Source organism: Thermobia domestica, chromosome 13, assembly GCF_964235325.1.
Source record: "Thermobia domestica chromosome 13, izTheDome1.hap1.1, whole genome shotgun sequence".
NCBI classification, from domain to species: domain Eukaryota; kingdom Metazoa; phylum Arthropoda; class Insecta; order Zygentoma; family Lepismatidae; genus Thermobia; species Thermobia domestica.
Genome location: NC_137466.1, coordinates 98,374,388 through 98,395,206, shown reverse-complemented (window position 1 = coordinate 98,395,206; position 20,819 = coordinate 98,374,388). Strand labels below are relative to the sequence as shown.

The window sequence follows — 20,819 nt, the reverse complement described above, 5'->3', positions numbered from 1 at the left end:
CAGATCAGATAAATTGTGATTGCATGTCACTCTTGTGCAGAACAGATGTAGAGCACATGATTTAGCAAATAGTCTTACAGTTAGTGTGCAACTCCCTCACATTTTGATTTTGCTCCACCGGATAAATTTTTCTGCAAGAACGCCTGCACAAGACATAAGCAGCTAACTAATGTTGAATATTTTATAAACTAAATCACAACTGACTATTTTGCTGACAAATTTCTCAACAGTAAACAATAGGGACTATGTTTAAAACTCGATCCACTAGTACACTGCATATTATAATAGTATAAGACAGGTGGTAATGCTATACATATTACAGTTTGATTGGTTTAATATCCACAGAAATGTACTTCACGACCTTCACCGAAAATAAAAAATAATTAAGAATAGGGTGGTGTTCCGCAAATAACAGGGAACCCCATTACAACTCAACCACCAAATAACGTGATAAACAAAATTAACGAAATGTTAAAAAAAAAAAAAAAAAAAAAGTCTTGGTAAAGCTACGAAGAACATGCGATGAAAATAAAGCAGTGATGATTTGAGAAACAAACCGTGTTTAGCATAGAAGTTAATGAGAGTGAACAGCTGGCTAGTTTTCAGTACGAAGTCTTCGACACTGGCAGATTTCACAGCCACCTAAAATAAAGCGACAAATAAAAATACGGATAACATGACAAAAGAATCATTTGAGACGAAGAAAGCGCTTTTGTTAGGTTTCAATTGAACTTTGCGAAAGACACATTACTTTTTCTCATTGGATTATTTACCGTACAGATGGTAATGTTGACCCTATGAAAGAGTAACTTAAAAATATCTATATAACTGAAAGTGTTCAAATGTGGTATGGAGAAGAACGGTGAAATTTCCTACAGAACGCAAAACCAGTGAGAAAGCGTTAACAAAAATTGGCGAGAGAAAAGCAACAGCGGACATAGTTGAAGAAAAAGAGAAATCAAAACTAGTTAGGGCATAATTTGAGAATTGTCCTAAGCTTAATATGTATGACAAAAAATACAGTAGAAGGTAAAATGAAAAGAGAAAGAAAACCGCAACTTGTGGTCGATTTTAAAGAGAGCAATCCTTATATCAAAACGAAAAAAAGTGGCGTGGTAGAACTGTGGTGCATGGATGGAAACTTCTAAATTTGCGGGAATAATTGTTTATTGATAATTTCAATTCTAATATATTTTGAAAATAGAAGAGGAAGCTTATTACACTACTTTTTTTTTTTTTTTTTTGCTAATTTGAAACTAGTTTTAACAAAATTTACACTCACAAAAGAAAAAAATGACACCTCCCTGTCTTCTCAAAAAACGAAATGTACGAATTAATACCGTTTGATTGTCAAATATTTTGGGGAAGTTGTCTCGTATTGACACACACACAAAATGTAAACAAGCCAAATTTTGTGAGTTGTCTGATCGGGTTTATCGAACAAGTTTTTTCTTCTTCTTTAACAGGTCAATGAGCCGATCTTCTGTACCAGGTATTGAGAGCATATAATACTGATTTAACACAGATTATATATCAATACTGACTCACGCACATAAAAAGTTTCCATAAACGTATGAGCTGCGCACTTCATGCTTCATTTCATGGTGTATCAAACAAATATTTAAAATAATATTACATCGGCGCCATGACCTGGCCAGCAAATCTGAAACTTTAGCTTGATGAAAGACAGGAAGAAAGAAAGAAATAACAATAATAATAAACACTTGCAAGCACGGGCACCTTACACACCTGTAAACTGTTAAAAAGAAGTTCCTTATCAGCATTCACAGTGAGTTAAGCAGGTGCGTTAGCAACAGCAGTACAACCTGAAGGTGAGGTTACTCTTCCACTGTTCTTTTAAAACCCCGATAACACAGACATTCCCTGTATCAGCAATAGCCAACAACATTATACGGCATAACTCGTACAACGGTGTATAAACAGGTATATTTCAAAGTAAGCATACCATAAATGACGATTTGTACTCACCTTGTCAAAAACGTTGAATGTTTTGAGCAAAATATCACTGAATGTGTACGAATCCATGTCTCTCCATGTCGTTCACGGCTCTTTATGTTAACACAACTGACCGTAACTGAGTGGTTTGGTTACCACAGCACAGCACCACCAACACCAAAAGCAACTAGCTTCAGTCAGCAAAGCAGCCCCGCGGCTAAGACATATATATAATGTTGCAAACTACAAGACTCAAAAAAATCTACAGGTGGGTAACAATAAGTGCATGTGGCATGGAGGAAAAGAAGTGGTACTCAAGAAGTTTGCTGCGTCAAGTCACAATGTTCCGTCGCTGACTGAAGCGTACAGCGGGGGAGGGGGGAAGGAGACTTTCCGTTATACAAAGAATTTCATCTTTTTCATTGCTATATTATTATGTTATTGATTTTGTATATATATACATGTCAAACTCAGGGCGGGGATTGCCCTTGACCACTCAAATGAGCCCCCTGATTCAAATCCAGCATATCTCGATTGAGAAGCGCCAGGTTGGATCATCCTGAGATTGTATATAGTTCATACTCTAGTTTAATTGTTAAATGTTACTTCTAATAATGAGTCAAAAGAGAGAGAGAGAGAGAGAGAGAGAAGAAAATATGACACCCCGCCTACAGAAATATTTCATGAGCCGTTTAATTAAAGCAATATTGTATGATACATGCAAAGTACCGATTCTTTAACATTGCTTGCATAATGCGAAAATCACATATCAAAACTTTATATATACAGGGTGTTTCAAAACAACATCGACAACGTTTGGGAGGTGATTCCTGATACCAAGATAAAACAAAAAGTATAGACCAACCTGGGTACACAAATGCTTCCTTTCGGAATTATAGGCTGCCGAAAACATAAAAAATGAAGTTTGAAGGTCCATAGCTCCAAAACTATGGGACCTACCGTAGTCGGGTCAAGATTTCACTTAGGAACTAGTATTTGTCCTATCAAAATATCCAAGTTTCAGAATCCTGCGGTAGTTCCGCCACAGTTTTTATTGAGATTGTTAGTGAGTACTTGAAATTATATGCCCGTCGCCATACTGCCTCTATAAAAACTGTTGAAGTACTGTTGAAGAACTGTTGAAGTATATATATATATGAACCTGCGCTATTTACAAATCTCGCAGTTCTAATATGAGAGTGAGTGAATATCCTTCCCATTTCTCACTATATCTGTGCAAGTCCCTTTACGGACCCAAGGATAGGAAGACTTTCAAAAGGAGTGACTTTTTTCTTATAATTTCATATCCGAATTATACTGCCTTATTGTGGGTCCACAAGCCTTGGAGTTGCCATAAAGCAAAGCGCCTGCAATGTCAATCAACCCGCTATACGTAGCTCCTTTACTGGTTGCCTTTCACAAGGGTATCGACCTTAACGTCCTAGTGGCAATATTAAACTAATAGGGTCAAAACGACACCTAAAATGTGGAATAGAAAAACAAAGACAAGATTTTTGAAAATTTGAATGAGAACTGGCAAATCTGCAGAAATTTTGGAATCCACCAGCGAAAACGGCACTTGTGGTTTTCGAGATCTCATTGTCGACAAGAATTGGCCACACACATATAAACGTACCATTTTAATTTGCAAATACTTCCACGTCATCCCTAAAAAGTGGAGTAGAGAAATAACGCCTTTTAAATAATATTCAATTAGAACTGAGTAATCTACACAAAATTTGCAATCGATCAGTGAAAACGGCTTCTTTCTAGAATCCATGATTCGCGAGAACTCACTATCCCGAAAAGATTGGCCATAAACATATAAACTTTTCTTGACCACAAACATATAAACATATATTTGCATTTTAAGACATAGATATATATATACATGAAATTATTATACTATAGGGATAATCTCCACTGTTTACGTAAAAGCTACTTTATAGCACAACTTCGCCGACTTTCCAAAATTTATGTGGGTGCATATCAATGGCGGGACGTGTTAGCCTATATGTTTTCAGGGAAGTCTCGATATTTGATTGATGTGCTGTGATAAAGTAAAATAAACCGGTACTATAAGGATAAGTTGGAGCTACCCTAGCTCAGTCGGTAAAACGTCTGGCTTAAATGCAAGAAAAACGGGTTCGAACCCGCGTACTAACTAATAATATTGTGGGTGCGCCGCACGCACAAGATTATTTGTGTGGGTGCCGGAGCCCTGGAGCACCCACGTAGTCGGCGCGCATGCTATAGCATATATAATCAGAGAAGTTTAAATAGATTGAGCTTTAAGCCCATCAAAGTGCGTATGCAATTAAACTTAGGGATTTTAAAAATAAATTTTAAGCGTGAAAAATATCAACATTCGAATGAAATTGTAGCTCTCTTTTGGCTAAGTTGCTAACGTACGCGCCTTGACGTGGAAGACCTGGATTCGATTCCCGACGGAAGCTCATATGGTTCAGATCCCACGTTAAACTGTAGGTTGAAGTCTCATATAGCCTCGCTGCTGTAGGGGACACTAAACTGAAAACCAAATTAAATCAAATTGTTACATTTAAGCCTGGAAGGCTTTATGTGGTACTGAGTACGTTTGAAGATAGACGTTTCCCATACCTCGAACGGAAGCAAGGTTAAACTTACAGTACTCTAAAATGGTGAAAGCTATTAAGAATAGAAGACTAATCATTAAAAAAAAAGAAAAGAAAAGAAAACAAAAGAAAAGAAAGAAAGAAAAAGAAATTGGTCAGGGCACATTTTGAGGAAAAATATCTTCTTAGGAATGTTTGTTAAAGGTCGTACTTGCACAAGAGTCAATGTAATCACAATTTCATTTATCGTAGCTCTAGAAAATGGGAGTAGGGGGGGGGTTTGCTTACTCCACGATCCACTGGAAGTATATCTAGACAACTGGGAGCTCATGTGGTTCGGATTTCATGTTAAGCTGAAGTTCACATCTGATATAGCCTCGGTGCTGAAAGATACCTAAAAACTTCAAATCACCCAACCAATCAAGAACACAGAATTAATAATAAAAACTTACTTTAAATCATTTGGTAATATTACAGTGGTTTACTGGCAAATGAAATTACCACAAAATTAATATTAAACTACAAAAAATGTGACACATCTATATGGATGATAATAAAATAATAATGTCTGAATTTAAATTACTGTTTGCTAACGATCAATCAAAACATATTTTACGAGTAGTCTATTAATAGAAACCGTATTCCTCATGTTACGCCTTCATTATACTTTAAGAAGGATTTGTTGACATCACATCTGACAGTTTTTCATTGTAAATTTAGTGAACATTGTTACAAAATATTTTTCTCTTTGTTACAAAATAAAATACAAGTAATCTCAGTTTGACGTCCCACAATTGTGCTCTTTAGACTAAGGGAAATTTATGATTAAAACAAGTGAATGATCACGGAAGAATTGGTGGATTGAGATTGTGGGATGAAACAGAAGTATCCACGGACACAATGTTGTTCGCCACAAACTTACTTGACCGGGTATCGAACCAGAGCTCTAATGCACCAGAGGTCAAAGCTCTACCACTGAGCCACCGTGTCCTCATAAAATACAATGGTTGGTTGAAGTTTAATGGGAGACGTTAGCAGTGAGATGTTTCCTAATGGGATAGCGCACTTGTTTCCTTTTTCATAGACTTCTAGCTTTATAATCTACATTGACTTGATATACACTGTAGTGTCATTCAGCCGATTTGCACCGCTTCGTGCAAAGTGGTTGTTAAAATTTATCAGGATCCCGGGATCAGTTGTTAAAATTGTGTTTCCAGTTCTAGATCCAGATTTTAACGGAAAAAGTTGTACCATCCCTTGAGAATCTAGTGTATGATTCTTTTCTTTCCAGCTTTTAAAGAGACAAAGCATATTGTAGTTGAAACATGACACTTCAGTTATCTACAACAGTTATGGCAAATTTATAAAAAAAGTGAGGGCTAATGAGAGCAAGAATAAGATGATAAGTATACTTAGGGGTCAGGCAAATTAAAAATAATTAATAAATAAAAGTTAACCACAAAACCAACGATGGCCATTTAAGAACATATTATTATTATGATATTATTCACATATGATACTAAAGCACATAATGTTTTATGCACAATAGAAGAACATTGCTTGTAGTGGAACGAGATTTGTTATTTCATTATTATTTATTTATTTTTACAAGAATTTGAAGGAGAAATCATGCATTTTAAAGTTTTAGTTGCAAGCCGGATAAAACATACTCATAGGCTGCCATTTGGCGACCACTGATATATAGGATCTCATCAATGGTAATGCTACTCTACTAATGTGAATACATAATTCGTTTCTTAATATGTGAACAGATTCCTGTTAGATATGCAAATTTTGCGTTCCCATCGATATGAAATACAGCCCTTACTTTTGTGTCTGTGTGTGGAATAATAATAATATAACCCAATAGTAAAAATGCAAATACTAAGTCAATTTATTATACTAACTAAAGAATCGGTTGTTAAATGATTTGAATGATACCACTACCCAATTTCTCACCACCTGTGAAAATCAGACAGAATATTTTTCAATTGTTTGTACTTAGATTGAAATTTAGCGATTCTTCCAGCATCACCGAGGCTATATAAAACATGGATTTATAAGTTAAGGTGAAATTCGTACCAACATGTGTTCAAATTCCAAGTTTTCAACACTATCTCACCAGGAATCGAACCCGGAACCACGTATACTTAAAGTACGCAGCCACTAAATCCACGAGAAGGACATATTTGTTCAAATAATAGTTTAGTAATATAGTACTTGAAACGTGAAAACGTAAAAACGTGAAATTCCAGGCTATTCATTACGGTGGAGAATCCTTGCTCCCTCCCCGAAACCAAATCGACTCTCCTGCCTTTGTGGAAGATATTTACTTTATCTCGCAGTGCTTAAAGTGATTGGTTCGTTGATTGAAGTTTAGCGTCCCTTCTCAGCACTAAGGCTAGCTCAAGATAAGATCCGAACCCGACGAGCTTCTACTGGTAATCGAATGCGGGTCTTTGGCGTCGAAAGCGCGTACGCTAATCATATAGCCATGAGAGAGTCTCTAGTGTTTAAATTGAATGCAATACATATCTATAGCGTCAACATTTTCCACATTAGAATATTTATAATACTACTTTCTGAAAACAGCAAGCAGTTTGTGTTATGCAAATTACTTTGTCCATGTTGTCTTGTTATCCTATTTTCATAAAAAAAAAAGGAAGTACCGGTATTTCCGGAAATCATATCATATCTTGAAATAAAGTTTTTCTGTTTTTTATTAAATATTTCCATATATTCGTTTTCTAGTTCGGAGTCCAGTAAATCAATTGCGTCAAAATACTGAGTTTCAACAACAAAAATTCTATGTCCTTCCGGAAATCCATCTCTTGCCTACGCTCGCCATTCATCTTACTACACTAAGTATCTTAATACGTTTTAAAATACAGATTAGAAGATTTACGCATGTCTATTCCAGAAAAAAAAAGGAGTCTGGTCTTTTGTATCTTTAAGAACACTTATCTTTTTCGCATTGTAGATCTGTTTCGATACATTATTCAACTAGGCAGATACTGTACATTGATCACTGAACGTGAATATTAAGTAAAACAATTTTGTTTGTTTATTGTCTCGTGTTTAGAAACAAGGGCGCCGATTTCTCTGTAACTTTGCGGGAGTAGGAGGCACAAGAAGGCATATATGAGGATTTTAAGACAAATTGAATTCAAATTATGTCAAATATTGTGTATTCATAAAAAAAATACATATAACATTAAAAATATATATAAAAAACATATTCATTAATATATATGGGTGCCCACATTAGCATTGGGGACCCTCTTGCCCCCAGGATCGGCGGTCTTGGTTAGAGAAACGAATAACTTATCTCCATTCGCATTCAACTCACAGTGTGGGGCCAATGGAACACAGAAGCTACAGAACTTTCTTGGTTACCTTTATGGAAATGAGGAAAATTGTTTGAATAAAAGTTGAAGATAATTTTATGAACTGTAAAGGAGGTATTTATTTTGCCTTTACGTAACTTGATGTAGATTCTATATAAGATGTATTATATATATATATATCTTATTATGTACCTTACATTATTAAGAAACTAAAAATTTTCTACATCTTCAATTTCATTCTCAGATTCATAAACAATTTCTGTATTTTCATACTCAATTCCGAGACAGTTTGTGTACCCTTTTGAGAACATTGCAGACCAGCAGAACGACATTCACACTTAGTTGAATAATTGTTGTTTGCTGCAAGTACGTCTGATCAAAGTAAGAATTTCACGTGTGGCAGCTTCTAGATTACTTGCAATTGGACGTAACTGTTCTCGTTTTAAAGTCCATCCCCAGTCGAGTGGATCAAGACGATTCCCTAGGTACTGCTATACTTGGTAGCAGACCTCTTAACAAGCAGCAGCCTCTGTTGGAGGTAGCGTTTCTAGCTGGAAATTTGCTGAAATTGATTGCCGAGACACTAGTTCTGAAAAGACAACATGACAAAGTTTGTTTAAGCCGTCACAAGAGTTTTCTCCATATAAACCTACAAAAAACTTTTCCCCTTTTGCTTTGCTTTGCTTTTCCCCTACAAAAACTTTTGCTTTTACCGATTCTAAAAGTTCTGAGTTCTTCTAAACTACAGTAGTTTAAATGGACTTTTATTTCCTTTCTTGTACAGAGCTGACGTTGCATCACAGCCTGCCATGGCCTGGAGGAAAAGAATACCTTCATTCAGCATCCCAAGTTTATTCTGAATTTCTGAAATGTCAAAACATTTATTCGGTCTGGAACTGGTGCTTGGCATGAAGAACAAAACTGGAGTTTCAGGTACTGTTCTGGTCAGCAGGATAATAAATAAATCTATGTCTGTGCCTACCACAGTGACAATTTTTTGGTATTTACGGGAAATCTCATACGGAGCTAACACTATTAAGAGATCGACATCACGTTCTGCTTGTTTACTTCAATTTCTGCCTTGATCATATAGTCTGTCAATATAGCAAGAAATCTGTTTTTGTTTTTGGAGTTTCTTAGAAATTCATTCTGTTTCACCGTTACTTTCAATTCTGGTAGACAAGCAATGATGGAAGCCGATATCTCTTTCAATGATCAACGTTCCCTTTGTAGTGTTTTAGTGCTTGTGGAATCATATCCATCAAAAACAATAATTGTGGCTGATGAAGAGAAGAGATATTCGACGTATCTCTTACAAATGTTGCTGTATATAATAGCAGCTGCTGATGTTGTTGAAAGCCAAACCACACGATGCAGTAAAAATCGACCATCAATGACGAACTTCGAGTTAGTAGGACAGTCTACATAGGGCACGATATCTTCAATTACGTCGAACAACTTTGACTTTTGTGTTTTTCTTATTGAGAATTCATCGAAGACAGCTGGCGGAAAAGATGCTAATTCATACGACAAATACTTTGAAAAATCAGCTTGAGATTTCAAAACGCAGACTATGCGACTGAACAACTGAAGAGGGTAGATCTCCAGCTATCTTCAGCAACATTAATGGTATTTCCCCCAGCACATCTTCAGCTAGGGAATCGTCTTGATCCACTCAACTTTGGATGGACTCTAAAACGAGGACAATTACGTCCAATTCCAACTAATCTAGAAGCTGCAACACCTGAACTGCTTACTTTGATCAGATGTACTTGGAGCAAACAACAACTGTTCAACTAAGTGTGAATGTCACTCTGCTGGTCTGCAATGTTCTCAAAAGGGTTGTCTACTTACGAACACCAATGATAGGCCTACTTTCCGACTCTCCACGCTAGAAATTCATACGACTATTTAAACAAAAACTGCCTGCTTGTTATCTTCATACATTAACATATTTATCTTAATTACACAATTTCATTATTACTTTGTAACTCTTATGTAAAATCACTGGATACCTTGTACTTCAAATTAGGTTAAATGTTCTTAAATCTTAGGCTATAGATAAAAGAGGGTTTTGCGAAATGCGAACCCTAAGGAGGGTATATGGAGGGCTTGTTCCTGGACCTGAAACGGAGAATAAGGCAAGGTTTTCCGAAATGTGACATCCTAAGATGGGAAGAAGTGTTTGAAAATCTCGCCATTCGCCAAATCTGCAAATAATAGAGATAATATGATTTTTGGTGTTCCGGATAAACAGGTCTGTCCGGAATATCAGATCTGTCCGGATAACCAGGTCTGTTTGGATCAAATCGGATCTGAGAAATGAGACCTAGACCCGGATGTCCTGGTCTAAAATTGTGATCCAAGTTACACATGTGATTGAATATGAGGTGTGATCCGTGCCATCACTGAGTGGAACAAAAGCATGGGCTAACCATTGGAGCAGCAGAGAGGTCGACATAAGTACATTATGCAGAGCGATTAAAACTCTCTCGCGAAGTTAGATATGCAGAAGGACAGAAAAGTAGATGAGTGAGGCGAAACTTTGAAGAAACGAATTGAGAAAAGTGGGAAAGGGAGAAAAATAACAATATCAGAGACATAGGTATATGTAGCCCTATAGCTAGAGCTCTGTGTGGATATAAAAAATCGTATCCGCATCCGTTCTGCATCCGCAATGTCTATCTTCACCAGCATCTAGAACACCTCGATCCGCAGATGATATGAATATATAAACCATGTTTCTTCTATGACAATTACAGTTCCAGAAATAGTTCCTACTATAGCAATTCTAAATATTTCCTTTATAGTTTCCGGAATCCTATAGTACTAATATCAATAAAACTCAAAGAAAATTAATGCAAACAGGAATATGAAATTAATGGAAACATACCTATTTACTTAAGATTCCCTCAAATGCAAATTTCTAACAAGAAAATTGTTAACCTGGTAATAACATATCTTAAGTTGCTTAATTTTAGAGCAAACCCTTTCTCTTTGTTTACTCTAACTCATAATACAGAAGTGTCTTCGCTCAAAACACATAAGCAAAATGAAGATAAAAGACCCCCCCCCCTTCAAAGGAAGAATAAACCACCTCATACAAACTGCCTAGAAACTCAATTATATTCTGGAGGTTATTTGTTTCGAAAGGGTAATTAAGCTTTATTAGAAGATTTAAATAGTTAATAGTTTAGAAGAATTATCACTAAAGTTATTGGTATTTCACGAATATCCGACATCGACACAGGAACTAAAAATATATCCGCAAAACTCTATCATCATGTGAATATCCCTCCACTCTTGCATTTACTATATATATATTTACATACAGGGTGGGCACGAAACGAAGTCGCTTTCCCCAAAATAAGTATTCTTCAAATATTGGGGAAAGCGACTTTGTGCCCACCCTGTATATATGTTGAGTGCTTCAACTTCCCTTGAACCCTAACAGCACAAGATATGCTAGGCATGTGCCATTTAGGTGTCCCAGCTACATTTTAGGTACTCGACACTTGGCACATATGATATTCATGTGCTAAGTATGTACTTCAGCTACCTACAGTTTTAGGTACTTGTTACATCTAATTGATATTTGGAACTATGTACCACAAATATAGCATTTACATACCTGGCTTAATTTCGCACTATAACAGTCATTTGCTTTTATGTCGTCACTTGGGACATATATCTGTCATGTTCTAGGTACGTCCTTTAGGTACATACTATTTCAGATACCCTAACAGCACAAGATGTGCTATACATGCTCCATTTAGGCGTTCTAAATTCATCTCCCAGATTTGATGCATTTGTTGCTTCTTTTTCTAAGCGATTGTGTACTAGAAGCAATAAACGCATCAACTTTGTTAGATGGCAATGTCGCCGATCATTTGAAAGTGAATATGGAAGAACTATGAAATAAAGTAAATAGACACTCGTCATTTTGTTATAAAATTACATGGCGAGCAGATTTTATCCAAAGGGCGGTGGTTCGCGCCCACCCCAGGGTACTATTTTTTACTTGTTTAAAATGTTTTTAGACTCACCTTAGTGTAAACACATTATGCATATAGGTAATTTAACATATTTTAGGGGAGTAATTTTGTGGTCATTGACGCTTACGGCATGGGGAACATATCTACAATAAACTAGGTACGTTCCCCAGGTACATGTCAGGCATGTGCCTAGGGGCGGACATAGACTGTGACTATCATTTGCCATCCATGTGATTTCTCCCTCAGAGGTACATAAGGCACATCCTGAACACATTCCCATGTACCTGAGGGAACATGAGAGGCATATGCCTGCTATGTAATTGTGCTATTAGGGAAATTATGCGTACGCCACTAATGTATAGATGCGCAATGGTAAAAAAAAAAAAAAAAAAAAAAAAAAAAAACTACTAATGATTTGTTATAGGTACACGCAGGAGTAAAAGTGAGGGGGAACGCGGGGCGATGTCGTCCCCCACTTCCAAACAATATCTTTGGCGTCCCCCCGCTTCCTAGAAAAAATACAATGGGTAAAGATAGGCACGGAGGACGACTTGACATCATGCGTCCCCCTACCTCCTCAGATCCATTTTTACCCCTATGTATACGGTAAATCGGGTTATTTTTAGATTACTATTTCTGGAATACCTAATCTATAGTAGAGAACTGCACGGGCCAGGCTCAGCCCGAGGCCCGAAGCCCGACCCGGCCCGCGGGCCGGGCTTGGGTGGGCCGACTCTGGTTTTTCTTCAGGTCGGGCCTGGCTGGGGCCGATTATTTGCAATTCTTTAATAATTATTGACTTTCGTTAAACGATAATTAGAATAAAGGCAAACGTTAAAGAAGTGTGTCCGTGAAAAATGTTACAAAATGAAACTTTTAAAATTTATCGGGCCCGGGCCGGGCTTGGGCCAAGAATTTAAAAAAAATTATCGGGCCGGGCCGGACTCGGGCCGAAAATCTCCAAAACTTTTCGGGCCCGAGCTGGACCGGACCTAGGTACATTCGGGCTGGATTGGGCTCGGGCCGAAAAATTCGGCCCGTGCAGGTCTCTAATCTATAGGGACTGTGTCCAGACCTGTAGCCGGAACACTAAGATGGGGTGAAGATAACTTTTAGGGGACAATTTTGAGTTCTCATTATATTCATACGTACACACCATAAGGAAGTGAAAGTTTCAGGGGGATGAAGATGGTTGCAGGGGATTGAACCACCCTGACCACCCCTAGCTACGGGCCTGATTATGTCCCCCGAATTCCGATGCACATCTGTGATTGGGGAAAGAAATTATACTCAGAAGGATATGCCGTTAGGTATCAGGGAAGGAAAAAGAGGAAAAGTAGAAGAAGAGTGCAACTGATCTTAAATTAAAACATAATACTATGTCAAGATGAAAAAAGAGGATCACAATTTATAACTAACGATTAACCAGCAATGCCAGAATAATTAAAATCAGGATAACACATTTTTGAAACTATTTGCTGCCAGTTTGTATCACTGAATATACACCGAAATGCTCGCAGGTAGCTCGCTCTGCCGGCAACCTCGCCAACTAATTGCATGTTTTGTTGTCTTGCCCTCGGAAGGCTTTGCTATAGCATAAGGTTCCAGGGTTGCCACAATTTTTTCTATTATTGGCTTAGCACGTAGAACTCCTTTCCTCTTCTCTTGTTTTGAAGAGGAGGGAGGATGGGGGAAGGTTCGCACAGTTAACTAACAGAAATCAGTCAGAAAGAAAATCTTTTGCATTCTTCTCCCTTTTTTTCTTTTCTTCTTTTTAATTTTCGGAATAACAGAAAAGAAAATATGCAAGTGTTCACACCAGTATAATAGTTTCCATTCATTATATAGTCTGTCTGATGGTTCAATACCTCGTGTTTTGTTAATTTCCTTTGAAAACTTTTTCAGTTTAAAACATTCCGAGGATCGATTCAATAGCTTGAGGAATTCAAGGTTAGTCTGGTATGTTCTTCTGTATGTATCACCAATTTAGAGCCAGAAAGTAGAAAATATTTCTAGTCTACATTTTATACCTAATTAGCATACTCATTTATAATTTGCGTGATATGATGATTAACTTCTTAACTTTTGTTCTTGTTGAAAAGTATTCGGTAATGTCCTCACCCCTATTTCTCATATGTTCTCAAATTGTTTGATTTTTTTTTTTTTTTTTGTAAATGTTTGTAGCATAATTTTTCTAGTACAAAAAAATGTTCAGCAGGAGGCGAATTGTTTAACATTCATCTATAGTGCGAAGCAGTGGTGTACGCAGAAGTTCGTAAAGAACGTTCAAGCTCCAAAATTCATGTAATATCAGATGTTTAGGTACATATCTTAATTTGGTAAATGTTGATTTTTGCGTAACATCTTGCTCACGGGAAGGGGCATAAAACCCCGAAACCTTCCTTGCATACGCCACTGATGTGAAGGGTTCCTGTTTCGCCTTTAGGCTATGTGAATTTGGGTTTACATTGTTAATTTGTCTCCTTTAGTCTAAAGAACATTCCTAGTAGGAGCTTATATGATTCGAATCTCTCGTTAAACTATAGGTCCACGTTTCAATTAGCCTCGAGAGGACACTTGAAAACGCCCATGCTCTTCAGAGAAACTCGAACTCTCGATGGGTTTCTCTGATAAGCATCAGGCTAACGCATCAGACTGCTCAACAAGTGGAGTATGCAAGGGGAGGTTGGGGTTTCAACCCCATCTTGAGCAAGATATTATGCAAAAATAAACGTTTACTATATTCAGAAAGAAACCTGAAATTATATTGACTTGAGACCTTGAACTTACGCCGCTATGCTCAATTTCACCACAGTGACTAGACCAGCCAGAAGGGAGGGAAAATTAAAGAATCGAACACAGATTTGTTGTGTGTAAATGTACAATAATATTTCACATTTTTTTTCGAGTTGGGAGGCTTTGAATTGAGGAGGAGAGGTCTGAAACTTTTTTTTTAAAGATACTCGTCCTTACGTCAGGCTTTAAAAAATGCGGATCGAAGTTTTTTTTTTTTTTTTTTTTTTTAGTTAAAATAGCGTTCTAGAGATTTTGCTCATTGATTGCTAGTTCTGTGACAAAGTTATAACCTGATAGTTGGGGACTTTTTTTTTAAATTAATAATAAACGTACCCAATAGGTAGAAGCACTTTGAGAGGGGGAAATAATGACGCTTAGAGGAACATACTGCATCGTTTGGACCACTAGTTACAGGGGAAGAGGTGAAGGAACAAATACCTCGTGTGGAGATTTTCTCAAGGTTCTCCCACTGCATTATCATTATCATTATCACCGTGTTCTTTAGCCTCAGACTATAAATGTGGGACATTAAACTAAATTTAAGAAGTATGCGAGTATACATGTCTTTTTTTTTTTTTGACTCGTTTAGAATTTTATGTATGTTAAGATATTAGTAGCTTTCTCTTATATGTATGAAACTTTGATATCTGAACGGAAACTAGAGAGTTCGTGTATTTTAAAATGAGGACAAGGGTAAAGAGTACAGTGACCAATTATCCCGGTTTTAACCCTCCTAGTCCCGCATGGTGGGCAATTCGAAGTTAGTAAAAACTAAAAGTATTATGATTTGCATTTCATAGAACTTTGGAATGACGAAGTAATACACAGGTTATAAAAGAAAAATATTATTAATGTAAAATTAACTAACATATTTATGTTTTATGTGAATATACTGTAGACACGTAGAATCATGAACACTTGCCAGTACTGCGTAAAAAATAAATTTTGATGATTTTTTAATATAGCATTTGAATCACTAGTGAGACTGTGAAGAATGAAGTGAAAGTTATTAGATTGGATGCTAATAAGTATATGCCATAGAAAGAAATTCAAATTACTGCATGTATAAATAGGAGCTATAAAAAGTTTTGTAATGGGAGAGGAAAGTGATTGTTTCCCTTATTCTAAATAATGTCTTCAGTAAGTGCTATCATATAAAAACATGTTTCTTCTTTAATTAATTATGTTTTCCTTGTTTAAAAAAAATATTTGTAAGAAGTAAAACTAAGGGTGAAAAATGAAGAGGATGCATTGTCGGTCAGTGATGGAGCGCTCACGTTTGGTGCAAGGGCCCCTGGTTAAAACTGGCGCCTTTTTTTTTTTTTTTAATAGCGTATATCCACCCTCGTGTATGCTTGTTCTGTCATACGTTTAAGGTTGCTATACACTGGACTATGGAAAATACTAGTGGCTCAGTTCCGTATCCTCCCCATTACAACTGTGATCCCAGTCCACATGAGTTTGTGGTGAACAACATCGTGTACGTTCTCAGGATTCTCCCGTTTCCTTGCACACACTCATTCCATCAATACTTTCACAATCATTCGCTTTCGTTAATCGGGGTGCACGGTGCTTCAGTGGTAGAGTGCTTACCTGGTTCTTGGGATCCCTGGTTCGATTCCCCGCCAAGCAAGTTTGTTGTGGACAACATTGTGTCTGTAGATTTTCTCGGGATACTACTGTTTCCTCCCACCTTCTCATTCCATAAAGTCTTCCATTATGATTCATTTGTTTTAATCATCGTCTCCCTTAGTCTAACGGGCATAAAGTGAGACGTCAAACTGAAAATTTTTAATTTTCACTTGAAAAATTTCAATTTTTCACTTTCGTTAATCATCCATCTCCTTTAGCCTATACTGCATATCTGTGGCGGCGTTAAATTAAAGATTTTGTTTTCTTCACTTTGCAGGACACTGAAGCTTGCCTGTCCTACACAATTTTTTTTAAATATACAAATACTGTGTTCTTTTAATGTTTGCATTTGTAAGTCTATGTATACTTTTGTTGTCATAAATTAGTAGGATAGTTAATGTATATTGTGTACTTACTGTGCTTGTTCTTTCCTCATAATGGGTCCCGGGTCTATTTTATGATAAATTGGTCAATCTAATGAAAATTCAACAGTTCGAAGCGTCAGGATTCGAATTCAGCAGCTGGCCACCGTCACTGTAGGTTTTCATCACATCATCAGGAGGATGCCTGAGTAATATATATTTTTAAAAAAAATCATCTTGGCGTTGGCCGACTTCCGTTCAAAAATGTATTTGTACCTCCGTTGTTGAATGAGTACCTATGCCAAAATGTAACTTGGTTCTTGCAACTTTGTTAATAAGTAAGTTTGGTATTATAATAAGATGCTTTTTTTTTGGTCTATAATCACATTTCCTTGTAAATTAAAGTGTTCGCTAATAATAACCCTACATGTGAATTGAAGTGTATACATCCCAAAAGGAATTGTACTATTTACAGATGGTCTGTCTCTCTCGCACATTCTAGAGAGACCAGCTACCTACATAAAAGGAATTGCAGAAACATTCTGTTCCGTGCCTACGGCCTACTTCCTGCACAAACATAATGGTTTCGAAAACGCAAATATGCTGTCATTAAGAAATGGAATGTAAGTCAACAAAAGCCAGTTGTTGGCGGCCTGGCTCCTTGTTCGGAAGCTAGAGGCGACGTTCTTCATGTTTCAGCTACTATACTTAAAAGAACTTACACATTCGTTAGAAATGAAATTTAACAATATGTTTCAAACATATTATTAGAAGAAAAATATTTATTAAATTGATTGATTTTTTTTTTCGGTTTCCGAACTGTTAATGTGTTGGTATTTCCTGAAAAACAAAATCAAGTATACTAAAATTACGATTTAGTCAAATTAGTAGCACATTGAAAATAACAGTAAGTCAGGAGTCACCTCTCCTTAATGGCGCACGAAACATCCCTCAAATTGTTTTACTGACACTTCCTCTCTCCCAAGAATGATTTGAACTTTAAACTCACTCAAAGCTTGTAACTTCTAATAACCCCACTCCTCTCGTTTTGCACTCGTACAGCCTTGATTGAAATGTGTTCATAATTGTTTCAAATGTTTCAATGAGGGTTGTTTACAAAGCATGTCTCGTCTCGAAAACGAGATAAAAATTCGGGACGAAAAGTACATTTTAAATTTGAGAGGAGATGAGAAATTTCAAGAGTTTCGTGGGCAACGCTAGTTCACTTAACTCTTAATTCTTAAACACTGTTTAGTATTGTATGATTTATATAGCACAAGCACTATGAAGTGATTGTATGGACACAATGAAGATTAGTTATCAATGTTTAAAGATACGTAAGTCAAAGTACAATATACTCCAATAATAAATATGATTTAAATGTTGTTATATCACATCATTCGTGAGCCTCTCGTAACCCGGAAGGATTCTAATAACTAAAGGGCATAAATTTTGTACATAAATGCACAAAATGAAATGAAATCTTTCAATTTAATGTCCCACGATAAATTTTCAAAAAAGTCGAGATAAACTTTTGGAGAATCGAACGAGACGAGAAAGAGTTATTCGAAAATTGGTACTTCTACAAGATTTACGAGACGGAACGAGCTAAACTCATTTCTCGTCTCATCTTGTCCCGTATTCACTATTTCAGTTATTTTTGTGATCCTGCTGTAAAATTTCAATGATGCATCTTGGGTCATGACTGCCCACATTATGGACACCCTTGAATAAATGCATGGGACTTCTATTATTATATTAGGCGGATATATTAGAAGGTGATTTTTTGTTCAGAGACAGAACTAGATTGTATAGACGGAGTCGAACGGAATGCTACAAAAATGTACTTTCCTACAAGGAACTGTAGAAAGTTAGTATTTGCTTTATGAAAATTTCACTTACAGTATATAGTTTGCTAAAATGCAGTCTTGTATGATCTTAATAAAATTTTAATCCTGTAATTTCGCCATCCCTTCTTTTTCTCCTAATCCTTTGCACCCCATCAAAGGTATACACTTGCAGAAGAATAGAGATAAGGCATGTACCTACAACCTACCAACTGGATGACCCAGTGAGAATTTTCTTTCTTGTTCTATCGTCGTATCAATTCGACTCTAGGCCTCTATATAAAATGAAATGAAATCTTTCAGTTTAACGATCCATGATTATGCCCTTTAGGCTAAGGGAGACGGATGATTAAGGTAAATTAATAATGATTGAAGAATCGGTGGAAAGAATAATGTGGAGGAATCGGGAATATACCCCGAGAAACTTACTGGAACGGAGATCAAACCAGGAACCAGAGGTAAAATGGGTACCTGGGATAATCTGGCGTTTAAAGCAGCCAGGACGTGATACTTATCACACCACCTCCTAAAAGATAAGTGTAGGAAGTGCAAGACAAGTTATGCAACTCAGTCTATCAGTGTTGTTGTTCTGGTTGTCTAACCATATGCTTCCAATTATACGAGCTTGTGTATTTATTTTTATTTTGAGTATTACGCCCATTGTTCTGCATTTTAGACTAAAAGAGTAGACGAAAAATGAATGATGGTATTTAAATTAATAATGAAACATATACGTATAAGTATATAGTGCATTCTAATCCACGACATCTTTAATAAAGGGGGGAAGATATGCTAAATTCGAAGTTGTAGCCAAGCAAACAATACTTAGAACAAAGAAACACTCATAAAAGCACAAAATACTAATTTTTTTCTTTTCGGTTTAAAAGCACGCTTACATAACATTTCCCATTCAAACACACCTTTCTGTGAACTTCATATATTCTACTATTTGAAGAGATAATGTAAGTTCTGCTATTTGGAAACTAAAGAAGTGAAGTGCCATTATGAATATGTTGTAAGCTTGCATGGTAATACAAGCTCTTTATTTAAAGAATTCCTTCTTTCTTTACTTTTACATCGTGTCAATACATTTGAAATGGCAACTTTTTTACAGTAATAATGAAAAAAATAACAACTTCCTTCTCTCGAGTTAAGTGATTTTGTGTATAAACGCATTTTCTCCCCTTTTGTGCTTTCCATACAAAATGTGGCCTCTAAACGTGTAACGAATGTAAGCATTAGTTTCGGGTTAAATTATAAATGAAAAGTTCATAGAGTAAAATATGAAAATGAAATTATATCTTTCATTTGGCGTCCCATAGTTATGCTCGGGTGCGAAGGGTTCGTGGTTCGGCGTAAGGCCAAGTTGAGTTTGTGGTGGACTAAATCGTGTCCATGGTTTTTCTCCTATTTTCTCTCACATCCTCATTCCACATCTTTTTCTATAATCATTGGCTTTCGTTAATCATCCATCTCCTTCTATCTACAGAGCATAACCGTGGAACATTAAATTAATAGTCTCGTTCCATTCCAGAATTCCTCCACAATTAATTTTTAAAGAGTTTGGTTTATCAACTAAAACTCCCTTTCCATATTTACCCTGTCTCTCCATCCATCTGGAGACAACAAAAAAATATGTCTCTTTCTTGTGGCTGTTTGCCAAGAGACAAAAAGATCTCAAGAACTACTTTTGATAGATCGCCATCAATTCTAGCCAGCATGCAGAAAATAAAAGCTAGGAATTGAGCTTGCTGGTCGGGGTGATATTCAAACCAGAAGTGATGAAGATCAACCATTTCCGGTTTTAATGATAATCGAATTAGAGTAATAGCGGTAATAGGCAGCGAGAAAGGGTTTCCAGCAATCGATTAAGCGTCCCAAGATTTATTGAAAATCGAAAGTCGGAAGTGATAAGAAATCCACAATTGGAAATCAGTTTCAATATTGATCTACATACAGCAAAACGATAATAGATAGCGAGGCTTAAAAAAGAAGAAGAAGAAGAATTGATATAGCGTTCTAAGAATAGGTGCTATCTTCTCTCTTAACTCTATATTCAAACAGGAAGTGACAAGTCAAATATTTCCACTTAACGTTGATTGCTATAGAGTAAAAACAGCATTAGGAAGTGTGGAACGATCTTCTTCCATCAATTAAGTGCCCGAAGACTATAATTTATCTCCACTCTAATCTTTCTATTAAAGACAGAAGTGACAGAAATCTACTTCCACTTCCAGTTTCAATATTAATTAAAAAAAATATCTCGCCCTACAAATCAAACTCTTTCACG

At 36.4% G+C, this 20,819-nt stretch overlaps 1 protein-coding gene across 3 annotated transcripts in view; it reads right to left on the bottom strand.

The window, feature by feature from the left end:
* The window catches only part of LOC145668378 (uncharacterized), a 226,390-nt gene that overhangs the window by 135,827 nt on the left and 69,744 nt on the right, over window positions 1-20,819 (bottom strand). Inside the window, exon 1 of one of the 3 annotated variants that reach the window (XM_081736163.1) lies at window positions 1,990-2,147. The exons of 1 other annotated variant lie outside the window; for it this stretch is intronic. The gene's annotated coding sequence lies outside the window, so the exon portion shown is untranslated. Of the gene's footprint in view, window positions 1-1,749; window positions 1,771-1,989; window positions 2,148-20,819 lie in introns of those variants that run through there. One more of the 3 variants, XM_081736164.1, reaches the window with a different exon arrangement.